Consider the following 15,255-nt stretch of genomic DNA (forward strand, 5'->3'; position numbering starts at 1 on the left):
GGGGGGGGTCAGGCTGTGCACTGGGGTGTCTGGGCGGGGCGGTCAGGCACTGGGGGGGGGTCAGGCTGTGCACTGGGGTGTCTGGGCGGGGCACTCAGGCTCTCGGAGGGGGGGGTCAGGCTGTGCACTGGGGTGTCTGGGCGGGGCGGTCAGGCTCTCCCCAGCTCTCCGGCTCAGCCGCGCTCAGAGCTAGGCAGGGCGGCAGCCGTGTTGTTGGCGGAGGCGCGCGCGCGCTGTCCTGTCTCGCGGCGCGCTCCCACTCGGTCACGTGCCCTGGAGGAGGCGGAGCTGTGGCCGGGCTGCTGTGGGTGTCCTGGGCGCTTGGCAGGGAGCGGGCCGACCCCCTCCCCCGGTGCGACGGGCCCAAGGCCGGGGCCTCAGCCCGCTGCCAGCCGCGGACACGGCGGAGGCTCCCTCAGGTGAGGGCGGGGCGGGGCCGCGGGGTCGGGGGGAGTAGGCCTGACAGGGCCGGGGGGCGGAGGCGGGGCCGGGCCGGGAGTGTCAGCGGGAGTGGGCCCGGCCCGAGGAGGGCAGAGGCCGGGCACGGAGCGGGGCTGTGCCCGGAGAGCGGGGCCGGCTCGGGGGGGGGGGGCGTGTGCCCAGGGCCCGGGAAGGGGGGGGGGCGTGGGCCCGGGAGAGGGGGCCGAGGCCTGGCCTGGTGCGTGGGGACTGGCCCCGCTCTTGCTGCCCGGGCCCGGCCCCTGTGGGTAGCGGGGCTGGGCTGGGCTCTCCCTTGGGCTTCACGCCTTGGGGGGTGCCTCTTAGATGGACTAAAGGCGGGAATTTGTAAAGGACCCTTAGGGCGTTGGGCACCCTTCTCCAGTTGAATTTCAGTGGGGCTTGGGTGCCGAACTCCCTTAGGGTCCTTTGAAAGTCCCAGCATGTATAGAAACTGCAGGTCTGAGATGGGGCTGGCCCCCTGCACGATGCCCCAGCAGTGTCCACACCTGTGCTGTCATGGTGCTCCTGGCTCCCTGAACAAAGCTGGCCCAATTATTCACAGTTAACAGCTTGACCAGGTCTGACCCAGAGCCACCGGGGAGATGAGGACTTGTGTCACTTTCCTAGCATTCTCTGTATGTGGTTAACATAGCACTATAGTTTTGCAGCAAATTTGGTATGTTGTGTTTATGAATTGGTATATGTCTTGTCAGTCTGTCTACTGGCTTTCTTACATCTGCAGTTTGTAATTGTAATCACAGTTTAGTAGGAGAGTGTTGAATCTTGAATTGGCTAGACCATTCATGTTCATATCATCACTTAAACTTCAAAGAATGTAGCATTGCTGGGCTGGTCCAGATTGTTCGACCCTCAAATCCAGTATCCTGCCTTTAGTTGTGTCAGTGACCCTGTAGCATATGGGGATTGGTAGATCCTGTAACTTTTTTTACTTGATCCATCATCCTTCCTATTTCTAATTTCTGAACAAATGCAGGCAATATTTCATGCATTTATTTTAATCCTCCTTCAACCTTTTAAAAATAAATTAATAGAGCAACTTTCTGTGAGTTCTGCATTATTTTTAAAAAGTTAACTGTGTTAAGTGACCTGACTATAGAAAACGGTGGGTTCTGGGTTTCTCCGATTTCATAGGGGTGTCCTGCCTGGCCAGTTGTATCCCTGTTCTGGTTATGACAAGTTTAATTTTTGTCCTGTGAGCCTTGTCTGGATTTTAAAGTTGCATATTGCACACTTCAATTAAGATGCAAATACTTAGCATAACTTAAAGTTTAAAGGGAAAATATCTGCGCTTCACCATTATAGAAAAGTCTGCATCTGTTATCATAATGGTATTACACCCACGTGAGCATTTTTCATTGTAGCTTTACAAAGGTGATATTAAGGTAGCCAGTACCCAAGCATCATTCTTCATCCTTCCCAGATGGAGAGAGGCCACAAAGAGTGAAATGATCAGAAGTGGCCTCTAATTATGGAAACAACAACTTCTGGGTGCCCAATTTTTAGCCATTTATGGTCTATTTTTTTGGTTTTGTTTTCCAGAGGTGGTGAGCACTTTGAGCTCCCATGGACTTCATGTGGAGCTGTGTGTGTCAACACCTCAGGAAAACAGTCGATGTTTCAAGTCAGGCACCCAAAATTTGTGGTTGCTTTTGATAATTTTGGGCTCATTCCCTCTACAGTTACACAGTAGAGCTGGGAATAGAACATAAATCTCATGACTCCTTAGGTTACTACCCTATCCATTGAACCATATTGCTTCCTTTTAACATTAACTTAGAATGTCCTGGCTTTACCATGTCATTTTTGCATGGTAATTCTGTGATCCTAACTTTTGCCACTAAGGTCATATTTCATGGTTTCTGCACCATACTCTGGCTTCTGCTCACAGGCCTCCCTCAGCAGGCTTCAAACTTACCCTAGAGAGAAACCTGAAGTTGCTGCTTCTGTGGGCAGTAATGCTCTGTCTGACAAACTTGCCCCTCAGTAGAACTTACAAGCGAGGAACTGCCTATGGTGACTTTGCTGCTTACGTGGTATTCTTACATTAATAACAGTGGCAAATCTGATGCGTATAGTTACTTACTCCCTTAAAAACAAAACAAAAAAACACCTTGGAAAGCCAGGCATTTCTAAACTAAGATTAAACTTTCAATGGCCTAAACACTTAAAAATGTGGAACTGCTCAGTTACATTTCAACAAACAACCTCAGTGCTGCCCTGGACATTGTGCATGTAAGGTAAGTAAAAGTCTGAGTAAGACACTGAGTTGACACCACTAAACCCTGTATACCTTGAGTATGCATGTTTAAACATATTAAAACCAGTATATTTTGTCAGTTCATCTATAGACCTTAAAAAGTCTATAATATTAGACATCTTGTACTAGATCCACTGCATTTTAGGTAATGGTTTGAATCATAGTTGAGTTGTGTAGGTGTACTGCGTTTGTGATGTGTGCAGCAGCAGGGAACTGCACTGTTGAGGATACCAAAGGGTTAATATGACTGTAAGATTCTGATATCAGTTGGTTGTATTTGGGAAAGTGGGATTGCACAGGTTGTTGGTGTGTATTTGAAGTACAGTAGGCAAGATGCTTTTGTTCCTGTCTTACCCCAGAGAGACTACATTATTTAGAAGCTAATTTGTAGTTATATAGGTTGTGCCCGTGGTGAATTTGTATACATGCTAATATGTAGAATATTGGACAGTATAGTACTCAACACTGAAAATGAGTCTCATACCCCATTATATTGTGTGCAAGCATAAGGTTGTTTGATAACCTTTGGGAGGGTTGGGGGAAGACTGGCTTGAAACATACTAGATCTGATAAGCCTGAGGCCAATACAAAAGATGTCAATGAAGGCGCATCATCAAGGTCCAGAGGGGCAGCACCCTGCTGAGAAACCAAGCCGCCCACCTCCAGCTGCTGTCTAGATAGTAGGAGTGGTCAAGCATGTACATTTTCCATCTCCGCTTCATAGGGCACTGACTTCTCCTTCCAAGTGGTAACCTTTTCAGCTCTGTGATATCTAGAGTAGCAGTGCTTCTTGCAGAAGGTGTGTTTTGGCAAGTGCTCCTTGGACTATGTTAGTTTGTAATTACTTTTTTAGGTATAATCCAAGGTGGTGTGTTAAACTCATGAAGCTCTAACTATTTTGGATCCTGACTCTCTTTTAAAATCACTCTCTCTCCTTGTGTGATACTGCTGGAGTTGAGAGATCAGCCAAGCTTCTGATTTAACAGGAGGGCTGGTGGTGGCAGGATTTTTAAGGTGAGATCCTTGTCTCTTGAATTCCTTCCAACATATTGGTCCACCAGAGCTCAATTTTTTTATTTTATTCTTTCAATGCGGATGCTATTATTGGTGATGGTGTTTTTTTTTGCAGACCCCCCCCCCATCCTTTGCTCTGGGTGCCCGTACAATTAAAATTGACAATATCCTACCTTAATCCAAAATAACAAAAACATGCCCATTCCATCACATTTAAATTGCTAATTCCCTGGTTGCACCTAGCAGTAAATACATTTACAACAAATATATATAATAAAGAAAGGAAAATAGTGGAACATTGCAGTGTAACTGGAAGGTTAATGCATCTGAATGGATTTAGAGGGTGTTTGAGAGTGTAGGGGAATGCATGGATAACACCCTGGTAATAGCTGTCTCCTTTTTTTATCATGAGGGAGCTCCAGATTAAGTGCCACAGTTTACTTCTATTGTGGCAGTATGACACAGGGAGGAGGGCTGTCTCTTATATAACCAGGTGCCAATTTGTTTAGAGTTTGTACTAACAGGTGTTAGTTTTAACTTTTTAATGTGCTTCTGCCATGACACTCCACTCAATAATTGGGCAGCTACAATCTGAACCATCTTCAGTTTGATGTAGCTCCCCATGTAGGGTGCTGTGAGGGGGGATTTGTGAAAGTGGGAGAGTTTGAGCAGAGCTGAAGAGAGACAGAGGGAGTGTGCCCTTTTCTATACACATTTTGAGTATTAAGTGCAGCTCCCTGGTGTTGTTTTGGATTGAGTGTGCCCTATTTTATTCAGTCTGTGTGAATGTGAGGGAGGGGTACAGATATTTTTCACTCTGGCTACTAAGTGTTGTATAACTGCAAGCCTTGGGTATGAAATTTAAGATGAGTGTAAATAAAATAATTTTGAAAAATAAATCCAGCATTGTACTGGGCCCTCTGTGGGGACTGTACCTTTTGTATCGCACTAATAGGCATCTGAAAAATTTTAAGCCTCCTCGCTCTTCACCCCCACTCCCTTTTCAGTCCTCTGAAACTTGTCTCTGGTTGTTGGAAAAAAGAGAATTCTCACTCTCTTCCCTCCACTCAGGAGCTTCTTGACAGTTGTGCATTTAGAGCTTTCTGCTATGATGCTCCTTGCTTAGTCTCTTGGCTACAGCATAGGAATATCTCTAACTTTCTGTTTCTTTTGGTCCTCCCATGTGAATAGCTTCAGTGTTTGCCTCTCCTATGGGTCATAGGTTTCCTAGACAGTAGCAAAATGAAATTGACATGATTCTTCTCAGCTTCACTGCTGATCACAGCTTTCTTAACAGCACCAGTGACACTAAAAAGAGTCTTGCTAATTTCACTCTGCTTCTGTTTAACAAAGCTGAAGCAGTAGAAGACACTAGTGTTGTTTGCAGAATCAGGAACACATCAGTATGTGGGCTCAGGTACAAAAAGATCTTAATTTTGAAGGTTAAAAATACACGTATTTAAAAATGATAGCTAGCATTGTGCAAAAATTGACATGCCTTCTTGTCAGGGAAAATTCTCTTACTTGCTGCCGGCAATTGGATTTGTCAGTCTCATGCAGAAGCTTGGATGTTAAAATTGTTTGAAGACTCTTAATGCTGTATTTTTGTACTTTAAAACGTGGACTATTTTAGAATTTCTGGACTTTTGCAGACTTCTTCAAAGAATACTTTCACAGTGGGGACAGCAGAATAAATTAGATTTGGAGTTCTTCAGCCAAGTTGTTCTTAGTAGTTGGCAAAAAAGCTTGCAGTTAAAACCTTTTTATTTCAAAACATGAATTCCTGGTCTGATTACGCACAAATTTTATAAATACTACCAAGACTTTTCTGGGAGAAGTAATTATGAGAACCTTGAGCCAAATCAGTTTAGTTGTGGGTAAAGTGACCTTTCAGTAGAAAGCTTGTCACAACATTGACTATGGACTGTCTCTCCATAATTAAAAATTAGTTCCTTAGCTGCACTTGGAAAATCAGACTAAAGCACAGTTTATTATCAGAAAAATACATGTAATTGTAATTAACTGATTATTTCATTGTGTATGTTTAATGACTGAGTGTGCCTGTGTATTTTAATGAAATACTGCATTACGATAAAATTCTGACTTCCTTCTGGAACAGAGAATTGTATTTATATTGTTTCCAAATGGAAATGTTCTCTTTCACATGACACTAACAGTTTCGCTAATTATAATTCACCATTCGGATATTAAATTTTACGGGATGCCAGTTCCAAGAATAATGGTGACACTTTACATTAATTTGTAACAAATTGGCAGGGTAGGGCAGCGGGGAATCTCCCTTTATTTGGACCTAACCTATGAAAATATTAATCTTTTTAGGTGAGTGACTAGTTGCAATTGGAATTTGTTTCCAAAATTAGGTCCTCTCTTCCTTATTCTTCAGTCATGCCTGGAGAGCTGATCAGTTGGCTTTATGTACAATAAAAGTTAGAATGTCTCCGGTGATGGAACTATGTCAAGGGACATCATCTAGAATCACTCTTTTCAGTGAATTTCAATGAAGCTTATGGAATTTTAACAAATAAATCCACCATGAAACATAATAAAATTCCATTAAAGCATATCAATATGTCTCCATACCAAGATCACCTACACCGGGGTGGCCAACCTGCGCCTGAGAAGGAGCCAGAATTTACCAATGTACATTGCCAAAGAGCCACAGTAATACATCAGCAGCCCCCATCATCTCCCCCCCCCACCGCACCTGCCGGCAGCCCCACTGATCAGCGCCTCCGCCTCCCTCCCCATGCCTCCCATAGTGTGCAGGAAGCTCTGAGGGAGAGTGGGAGTGGGGGAGCAAGGGCATGGTAGGCTCGGGGGAGGGGGTGGGAAGGGACAGGACCTTGGAGGAAGGGGTGAAGTGGGGATAGGGCCTGTGGCAGAGCCAGGGGTTGAGCAGTGAGCATCCCCCGGCACACTGGAAAGTTGGTTCCTGTAGCTCCAGCCCCGGAGTCGGTGCCTATACAAGGAGCCACATATTAACCTCTGAAGAGCCGCGTGCAGCTCCAGAGCCACAGGTTGGCCACCCCGACCTACATCCTAACAAATTGCATTTTCACACGTTGTGGAAATATGGAAGAAAGATTTTTTTTCAAAGGATTTTATTGTTTCAGCATTATGGGAAGAGCTGTTGGCTGAATAATATAAACAGTCAACAGTTCTCAAACCTGTTTAATATTTATTGCAACAAACTCTAATTTAAACATTATGATAATCTTAATTGTAGCCATTAACTTCTGGATGGTCGCCAAGAACTTATCTTTTCCTAATATTTTAAGTTAAGTATAGCCATGGTGGCTTATACCATATGGGGGAAGTGTAAAACTTACACTGTGGGAACTTCATACCAATTCACCTCAGCCTCTGCAGTTCACATAGCAAATTCCTGGCAAGTGATCAGTTACATCTAATACTGATGTGTGTTAAAATCAACTACACTTCTCTCAAATGTGTATCATAATTCTGCCTAAGATCTTTAATGTTATTTCACTGTCTCACAATGTCTCTGGCCATCCCTCTTACTGCACTACTTGGAGAGAGAGCAGTCTTTATGCACGGGACCTTCTATCTAAGCTGTTACTTAATCCTGGCCCTGTGTCCCCTTAGGTCAGGGATCAGGTTTTCGCTCTGCGGCACCCTCAGTAACTGATCCACGTTATAGTTCCAAGATCTGTTTCTTTTAGACTTAAATGGTTACTAAAATATTTTTTCATTTTACAGAAATAGAGAGAAAAATCATTAAATAACAATGTGCTAACAATGACTATTATGGAAAACAGTGTTAGTCTGACCTTAAATTTAGCTATAGAACATTGAAATCTTACATACAGGATAACCCTCTTTCAACCAAAAGCCATTTGTTTCTGCCTGTCAGTTTGCTATCCAGACATAGGTTTAGAGAGGTCTGTCTGTCTTAATGTAACTGGAGACACTGTAGATTTTTGCCACTCAAGTCTTAATTCATGTTTAACATTACTCTAGGGCTGTCAAACAATTTTAAAAAATTAATCACGATTAATTTCACGATTAAAAAAATTAATCATGATTAATCACACTGTTAATAATAGAATGCCATTTATTTAAATATTTTGGGATGTTTTTTACATTTTCAATTATATTGATTTAAATTACAAGACAGAATACAAAGTGTACAGTGCTCACTTTGTTTATTTCTAATTACAAATATTTGCATTGTAAAACACAAAAGAAATAGTATTTTTCAATTCACCTAATACTAGTACTGTAGTGCAATCTATTTATCATGAAAGTTGAACTTACAAATGTAGAATTATGTACAAAAAATGATTACATTCAAAAATAAAACAATGCAAAACTTTAGCGCCTACAAGTCCCCTCAGTCGTATTTCTTGTTCAGCAAATCGCTCAGACAAACAAGTTTGTTTACATTTGCAGGAGATGATTTTGCCCACTTCTTGTTTACAATGTCACCTGAAAGTGAGAACAGGCATTCGTATGGCCCTGTTGTAGCCAACGTCACAAGATATTTACATGCCAGATGCGCTAAAGATTCATATGTCCCTTCATGTTTCAACCACCATTCCAGAGGACATGCGTCCATGTTGATGACAGGTTCTGCTCGATAACAATCCAAAGCAGTGTGGACCGATGCATGTTCATTTTCATCATCTGAGTCAGATGCCATCAGCAGAAGGTTGATTTTCTTTTTTGGTGGTTTGGGTTCTGTAGTTTCCGCATTGGAGTGTTGCTCTTTTAAGACTTCTGAAAGCATGCTGCACACCTCATCCCTCTCAAATTTTGGAAGGCACTTCAGATTCTTAAACCTTGGGTCAAGTGCTGTAGCTATCTTTAGAAATCACACATTGGTACCACCTTTGCATTTTGTTAAAGTGTTCTTAAAACGAACAACATGTGCTGAGTCATCATCCGAGACTACTATAACATGAGATCTATGGCAGAATGTGGGTAAAACACAGCTGGAGACGTACAATTCTCCTCCAAGGAGTTCAGTCACAAATTTAATTAATGCATTATTTTTTTTAACGAGCGTCATCAACATGGAAGCATGTCCTCTGGAGTGGTGGCCGAAGCATGAAGGGGCATACGAAGGTTTAGCAGTCACCCCTGGAGCCAGAGGCGTGCTGGAGAGATCTCTGAAGGCCGCCGTCCACGCGCTCTATGTGGACACCCTGAAGAAAAAAACAGACCAGGGTAGGGCCTTCGAGGTGACCAGCAAGTGGGACTCCAGCAACCACTTCCTCCCCACGGGCAGCTTCACCCGGTTCGCCGACTGGCGGTTCATACACCGTCCCTGGCTGAACTGCGTCCCCCTCAATGGAGCCGTCCGCCACTGGAACCGGGACAAGCGCTGCAGGAAGTGCGGGTACGTCGCCGAAACCCTGCCCCACGTCCTATGCAGCTGCAAGCCCCACGCCAGAGCCTGGCAACTGCGCCACAATGCCGTCCAGGACCGCCTCGTAAAGGCCATCGACCCGCACCTGGGAGAGGTCACCGTCAACCGCACATCCCCGGCACCGACAGCCCGCTGCGCCCAGACATCGTTGTCACGGACGAGGTTGGAAAAAAGATCATCCTGGTTGACGTCATGCTTCCATTCGAGAACAGGACCCCAGCCTTCCGTGAAGCCCGAGCCCACAAGCTCGAAAAGTACGCCCCCCAGGATGACACCCTGCAGACAAAGGGCTACGAGGTGCACACCGACGCTCTGCTTGTTGGAGCCCTGGGTGCCTGGGACCCATGTAACGAACGCGTGCTAAGGACCTGTGGGGTAGGCTGTCATTACGTGCGGCTCATGAAACGCCTCATGGTCTTGGACCTATTCGTTGGTCACGGGACATCTACACAGAGCACACCACCGGCCACCGCCAATACTAAGAGTGAGCCGGGGAGACCTCGTGCACCCGCAAGGGGGAAGAGACCTATAAACCCCCCTGCTGGACTTTATCCCCTGAGCCCTGAACCCACCGAACCTAACTGAATCCCACCACGTGAGGGTCACCCCATCCCCATTACCCAGCCCGCTTACTTATACCCATGACTGTCTGTACTTTCTGTATGAGTGATGGACCTCACCGCTTTGTCGGCTGTATCTTGATCCTGCCCACCATTTACCCCCCCATTGGGGACATTGCAGTCTGTATATATTATGTGTGCTGCCCAACCCCAAAATACTAACATCCCCCTGTACTCTGTATGTTACCCCCAATGACCGATAACTGACGCTTCAAATTTTCTGTATCGTTTATTTTTAAATATTTTCTAATAAAATTTTATATCTGGCACATAAATACCTTGCAATGCGGGCTACAAAAGTCCCATGTGAATGCCTGTTCTCACTTTCTGGTGGCATTGGCAGCAGTATCTCCTGTAAATGTAAACAAACTTGTTTGTCTGAGCAATTGGCTGAACAAGAAGTAGGACTGAGTGGACTTCTAGGTGCTGAAGTTTTGCATTGTTTTGTGTTTGAGTGTAATTATGTAACACACAAAAAAAATAGACATTTGTAAGTTCAACTTTCATGATAAAAAGGTTGCACTATAGTATTTGTATGAGGTGAATTGAAAAATATGATTTCTTTTATCATTTTACAGTGCAAATATTTGTAATAAAAAATATAAAGTGAGTAGTGTAGACTTTGTATTCTGTGTTGTAACTGAAATCATATATATATAAAAACATCCAAAATATTTAATAAATTTCAATTGATATTCTGTTGTTTAACAGTGTGATTAAAACTGCAATTAATCGTGATTTTTTTTAATCGCGTGAGTGAACTGCGATTAATCGACAGCCCTAAAACATCACCTCCCAGACCAAGATGGTAACTTCTTCTGTAGTGTTTTTTGACTCATTTTTCTAAATATACAGGGCTTGAAAAATTTACTAGACATCTACGAGAGGGAGAGCTCAAAGGTACATGTGAAAGATAGGGAGGGAGACTAGAGCTCCACTAGCGAATTCCAAGGGCAGTGTTCTGGTGCGATTCCTATCTCCCTGCTACCAGCTGCTGGGAAGGAGACAGTGTTGGGTTTTCTGCTTTGGTGGTATCTCTGGATCCTGTTTTGTATTGGTATCTGGCTAGTAGATGTCATATAAACTTGAAGCTCCACCTTTCTGAGCTTTCAGTCTCTTCTTACCCCTTCCTCAGTTTCTGTTTTTGGGGTCATCCTCCCTAGTGAGCAACTCCAGAGGAACAGTAGAGGCAGGCACAGAATTTTCCTAGAGAATGTCCTGAAATTGACCCAATGCTGAGTTTCAGTTTTTATGAATTATAACCATTTATATTCTACTATCAGCACAATAATTATGTTCCTACCACCGACAAAATATTCTGTATTATAAATGCAAGTGGTAAGCAGTTCTGGTTTTTGCAGCAAAATGTTTCAGTGTTTTATTATTTTTTAAAAAATGTTTTCACTGAAAACACTGACTATTTTGGGATAGATTTGTATCACATAGACGACTTCTTTTGTTTTGTTTCTTTCAGGGTTTTCACTTGAGCACTGCTGGAGGATACTTTGTTTAAAAATGCTTACTAGTCTGGGGTTAACAAAGAGCTGCATAAATGACATAAATTAAGGAAGTCTTGGGGGATCATCTTGGTAAGTAAAAGAGTATGTGTGGCTTTTGGAGATCTCCTGTTTTCCATTCTTTCAACTCAATGGCCCTTGGTCACAGGGACTTCATTTTTGAAGTGGAAGTCAGGAATCTGCTCTCTCTGGAGCTGCTTTTTCAGTCTGCCACATAGTTACTAGTGATCAACATGAAGTATGTACCTGTACACCCCCATTTCAGTCAGAGGGGTTGTGCTGTTTATATGATGTTCCCAGTCCTGTTGCCCTGGGGAGCAAAGGTTAGAGCTCAGTAAGTAACAGTTTATATAGATTACTGAAACGAAACACTCATTAACATTTTTTCCTAAAGTGAAATCTAGTATATATTTGAGTTTTATTCTTTTCAGAGATTTTTATGCATTATAACATTGGTTCCTCATCGCCTCTGCTTTCTGTGCATGCAGTGTTAATACACAGCAGACTGCAGTCTGCTTTTTCAAAGTTTTTACAGGACTTGTGCCAAAAATGATGCAATATGGCAAAAGTTTTAACAGATTAGGTGTTTTATAACACTGTGGAGCTCTTAGATGCCTGGAATAAAGTCGTACAATGTGGTCATGGACACTCAGTGCTACGGACCTCTGTTGTCTAAATGTGGTGGTGTGTTTTGTAGATTTAATTAGGTAGTGAGGGTGGGGCTCAGGAAGGAACTTACTCAGCATTGTAATGCCCATCACAGCACGTAACTTTTACAACCTTTAGGTGTCTAGAGTATAATAGGAACAAAAGTGCAATCCACAAAATCTGAGTTAGGCACCTAGGCTTCCTATGCAATGAAAGAGGACAGAGAGGCATTTTAGAATGCGATCCAAAAAAGTCAGTCTACAGGATGGTGAGCTGCCTAAGCTAGCCAATGGGAGGTACTGACAATGGGGTGTGTGCTAAGCCCCCTCCCTCTCTCAGAGATAGGCAACTCCCTGCTGTCAGGCTTCCATGCTTATCTCTCTTTAGCAATCCTTGTCCAAGGCCCCATAGAAGTACTGGGTTGTAGAGAAAGGCAGCAGGTCCAAACCCCCCCTGCCTGTGACGAGTGGCTTATACTGCAGTCTGCCCCAGGGACTAGTGGGAACCCCTCTCCTGGAATCAGGCAGCTTAGGGGCCTAAATAGTTTCTTGCAGGAATGAGTTAGGCGCCTGCCTCAATCCACAGAAATCTTCCAGAAGAGGAGGAGGAAGTGGTGGTGGGACCCACTTTCTAACTTTTTAGGCCAGTGGCTAGAGCACTCACCCACCTGCGATATCTGAGACCCAGGATCAAGTCTCCCCTCCCTGCTGGGGGAGAAAATTGAACAGGGGTCTCCTACCGCAAAAGAAGAGTGCTCTAACCACTGAGCTGTGAGATACTCTGATGTGGGGCTCCCTCAATCTCTCCTGTAGGAGCTGTTCCACTGTGGATAAATAATGAAAGAGTGATTGGAGGAAGAGGAGTGGACCCTGGGTCTCCTACCTCCTATGTGGGTGCCCTAATCACTGGACTACAGCCTCTGGCCCAGTAACTGTTTACACATTTATCCTCAGTGGAACAGTCATTTTCTTTCTTTCCAACAGGATTACGTTAATGCAAACCAGGTACCTTTTAGTATGTGTGAGCAGTGTCCACATGTGGCAGTTAGCACACAACCCTTTGGTGCCCTCTGCAACTCACACCCCATAGTCTGCACTGTGGTACAGTGTGGATGTAGTCTTAGAACACAACCCAAATGTAAAGAAAAGCTCAAAATGCCCATTCAGCATGATCAAAGGCTTTCCTTGTCAAGTGAAACAATGCCTGTGATCCTTTCAGATTTAGTAAACTATATTATATTAGCACCTGTGAAGTGTTATGTCTGCTGTACTTCTAATTTTAACTAGGGCTTTCGAGTAATTGCAGTTAACTCATGTGATTAACTCAAAATTAATCGTGATTAAAAAAATTAATTGCTATTAATTGCAGTTTTAATCACACTGTTAAACAATAGTATACCAATTGAAATTTATTAGATATTTTGGATATTTTTCTACATTTTCAAATATATTGATTTCAGTTACAACACAGAATACAGAGTGTACACTGCTCACTCTATATTATTTTTATTACAAATATTTGCACTGTGAAATGATAAACAAAAGAAACCGTATTTTTCAATTCACCTCATATAAGTACTGTAGTTCAATCTCTTTATCATGAAGTTGAACTTACAAATGTTGATTTTTTGTGTGTGTGTTACATTATGCATTATGATAAAGTCTTTAATTACATGATCACATAGCCCCCTGCCTCATTCAGTGCATAGGATGGGCCTGCTCTGGGGATGAATCAAGGTTCTGTAGTGAAAGAGGATGTCGTCTTTAGGCCTCCTGATTTGTTTGCTGTAGAAGCTGAAAGATGTGTAGCAAATGAAGTAGGGGACTGCAGGAAGAGAAAGGATGGTCTCACGGTTCCGGCAGTTAAATGCTGCCTTAGAGAACTGGATTCTATTCCTGCCTCTACCAGAGTTCCTATGTGATGCCAGTTAAACCAGATTTTTCACAAGTGGGCACTGTATGTGTATTCTTCATTTTTCTGAGTGCCTGACTTGCATACTCAGCTGCAGCTGAAGTCAATGGGAGCTGTTCTTTGACCATATATAATGCTGAGTATTCTGAAAAATCAGATCCTAATTGAGCACTCAAAATTAGTTGACATGACATTAATTGATCTGTGCCTCAGTTCCTTATCTGTAAAATGGTAATATAACAACTCACTTCACAAGGGTGTTGCGAAAATAAATTCATTAATGTTTGTGAAGCACTCTGGTACTGTAGTGATGAGCACCATGGAAAAGCCCATGAAGACATTAATCATTCTGTTTTCACTGAACACCGTCAATTCTGTGCAGTGAATGAGGCAGAAGTCCTATAGTAAAAGTAGTATGCGATTATGTAATTAAAGACTGCATCTTAATGTATCTACACAAAGGGTGTGAACTAAAGTACAGTCTTAATTCTGGCATTCCTAACTTCTGAGTGCTGGACTTTACAGCTTTAACAGTTTGTTGGCATATTTCTTTGTGTGTATTTTAAATATATACATAATATATAAAGCGGAAGTCCAAGCTCATCTTATTTTTTTAAAAAGCTTTTCCAGATGGTGGTGGGTTTTCCTTTCCTTTTTAAGGAAGGGGTCAACTCATTTCTTCTCTCCCCCCCCCCCCCTTTTTGCAAATGACCTTTAAGCTCTGCCCTGTGGTTTTCATGCAGGGTAAAGGACTGGACTGCTACCAAAAACTGATGTATATCCCGACCTGAAGACTGCAGTTCTGAGCTATGAGGGTTTTGATAGACGCTTCTGAATATCGTATTAACCTTGAAATTGTGTGTTCCTTACAATCCTGTCTATGTTAGGAAATTTCATCTGTTGTTGACAATGACTTTCAGGAATTGAGTCCTCTTAACTGGTCAAAGCACATTAGAAGAGTGTCATTTGTCAGGTGCTGCAATGTGCTGCGTGGTAACTGCTCCATGTAGAATTTGCTGGTGTGATCTAGGTACCTTTTAGTTTGCGCCAGCACGGTCTATCCAGGACAGTCAGAGCTTAGCATATTAAAGCAATTTACAAATCACACTCCTCTAATGAGCTTTACCTTGCCATTTAGACAAGCTCTTAGATTACAATTGTGACCTAACTGTATCCCAGTAGGGTTTATTGCTGGTGCTACAAATTCCATAAAATAAAAATATCGGGAACATTAAACAAGAATTAGTAGAATGTGAGCCACCCAAAACCAAGCATTAAGGACCCACATAGATTCTAGTTCTGTCAGGAATCCGAAGATCTTTGCCAAATCCAAATATGTATAGTGTAGTTTGTAAAGAAGGATGGTTCAAGTCTCACTTGTTCATAGATCAGCGTAGCTAGCCAAAGGGTAAG

The 15,255-nt window shown here is 43.1% G+C and overlaps 1 protein-coding gene across 3 annotated transcripts in view; it reads left to right on the plus strand.

The window, feature by feature from the left end:
- Positions 1 to 274: 274 nt before the first annotated feature.
- The window catches only part of NCOA6 (nuclear receptor coactivator 6), a 65,467-nt gene continuing 50,486 nt past the window's right edge, over positions 275 to 15,255 (plus strand). For all 3 annotated transcript variants that reach the window (XM_034787092.1, XM_034787091.1, XM_034787094.1), the window contains exons 1-2: positions 275 to 419; positions 11,241 to 11,355. The gene's annotated coding sequence lies outside the window, so the exon portion shown is untranslated. The remainder of the gene's footprint in view (positions 420 to 11,240; positions 11,356 to 15,255) is intronic.

The sequence above is a fragment of the Trachemys scripta genome, chromosome 12, assembly GCF_013100865.1.
Source record: "Trachemys scripta elegans isolate TJP31775 chromosome 12, CAS_Tse_1.0, whole genome shotgun sequence".
Lineage (NCBI taxonomy): Eukaryota > Metazoa > Chordata > Testudines > Emydidae > Trachemys > Trachemys scripta.